Source organism: Magnolia sinica, chromosome 9 (assembly GCF_029962835.1).
Source record: "Magnolia sinica isolate HGM2019 chromosome 9, MsV1, whole genome shotgun sequence".
NCBI lineage: Eukaryota > Viridiplantae > Streptophyta > Magnoliopsida > Magnoliales > Magnoliaceae > Magnolia > Magnolia sinica.
In genome coordinates this window covers 28,146,260-28,148,410 of record NC_080581.1, presented here as the reverse complement: position 1 = coordinate 28,148,410, position 2,151 = coordinate 28,146,260, and positions in this window count along the sequence as shown.

Below are 2,151 nucleotides of genomic sequence, written 5' to 3'. Positions count from 1 at the left end.
CTCTTGAAATGGGCCTTGGAATGGCTTTTTGAAAATGGGCCTTGAAACGGGCCTTTTGAAAATGGGCCTTGAAATGGGCTCTTGAAAATGGGCTTTTTGAAATAGGCCTTGGGTTTTTTGAAAAATGAGCCTTGGAATGGGTCTTTTTAGAAATGGACCTTGGAAAATAAGCTTAGGCCTCATAATGGGCTTTTGAAAATGGGCCTGGGCCATTGACTTGTTCTTTTGACTGGAGCCCGCTGTCCTTTTATGGTGAGGAGGATGCTTACCTGTGGACCTTGCTTATGCAACATGCATCGCCGTGGTAGAAACGAGGCTGGTCCTTCCCGCCAGTCGACTGATAAATGCTATGTGCGGCGAGAGGGTGCGCCTTTAATTTTGAGGGGTCTGGACGCATTGGCTTGACTGGTTCCATGATCTGCAGCCATTGTTCTTCGAGGTGTTGGAGCGTACTCCATTTGCTCACCTATTTCGGATTGGCCTGAGCAAGACGAACATGTCCCTCTTGTCTGCTTTGGCTGAACGATGGCACCCTGAGACCCATACCTTCCAATTGCCTTTTAGGGAGTGGGGCATTATTCCTTATGACATATACATGCAGCTGGGTCTCCGATATGATGGAGGATCTGTCCCTTTCGAGGATGATCTTTCGGTACCTTCTGAGGATGACTGGATGGAATTGTTAGGGATGATGCCAGATGTCACAGATTTTTTCTGTCATCGATTCAAGTTGCTTTGGCTATCATCAAACTTTGCCCGACGCATCCCTGAGATTGAAGTTGCGGCTGTGATGAAGGCTCGGGCCCTGATTTGATTTACCATGGGAGCGATGATTTTCTACCACGGGAATGAGCTTGTAAGTTCCCGTCTGTTATCGCTCGTGGCAGATATCACCTTCCCCATGCCATACAACTGGAATGCGGCCCTTCTGGCTCATTTGTACCAAGGGTTGGATAAGGCTAGTCGTTGCATCAGCCGATCTTTGGCTAGTTTTTATCCAGTCATCGAGGTACCTTCTTGATGTCCCTTTTACGTTATTCTCCCTAGGGATAATTTGATGCACCTTTTTTCTGATCGCGATCTTGTGCAGGTCTGCTTTTTCGATCACTTTCCTCATCTTGCGCCCACCTTCATCGATCATTCGCCTCCCTTTCCTCGCATGATGCTATGGTACAAGGATAACCGTAGCCGCATATGCCTATTTTTTATCTTACCTGGAGGTCAAACATCGATGCCCTTGTCCCTGATGATGTAAGTGATTTGTCCTGCCTTATGTTGCCCATGAGTTGCTTTCTGCTTGTCTTTTGGCCCTTGACTTTTCTCCTTCCTGCAGTTTCAGACTAGGCCGTATCTCCGATCGAATGCAACTCTTACCCCTGGAGCTCAGGAGGCCTTTCAGGCCTCACGGCGGCGTCGCATTCTCGAGGAACCTCGCGTGACGAAATGGTACCTTGGGATAGGTTCTTTTAGCAATTGATTGGCAGTCCCTTGGTGCCACTTAACCCACCATCTGGTCCTTCTGATTGGAGGTCAGTACCTGAGCGGGAGATGACCGTTGTCCTGGAGAGTTTTGACGCTAGCGCCTTTGTCGACCTGGATAGAGAGTACAGCTCCTAGTGTGAGCAGTATGGCATCGGTCCAATTTTGTAATCTGGCTACGCTCCTGGTGGCGACCCACATTTTGCTGGAGGAGGAATCTTGGGGCCCCATTTTCTTCGTAAGGATACAGATACCTATCTTCTTGATGATGATTAGTTCGTTGTATCATGTAATCATGTATCTTTAGCTGTGTAATCCCATATGAAGTTTTAGTTGTTCAATGTTGCCTTCTTGGTCCGTTTCTTGATCATTTTTGCAATCCCAATTGAGTACATGGAGGTGTGTTCCTTGGTCCCAGCCTTTTAAAGTGGACCCTACCCAAATTTTGCCCGAAAGTGGGCCCGAGCAGTAGTTAGACTACCGCCAGTGGTAGTTGGACTATTGCCTGCTGACTTTTGCTCGTTCTGTCTGCCCCGTTAGGTGCTGCAGTGATTCAGATATGTTAGTACCTACAATGGTACTTCGAGTACCACTAGCGGTAATCCGATTACTACCTCCATCCATGTTTTCTTCCAGCAAGTCCCTTTTCTTCTCTATTCATTCTCTTTGTCC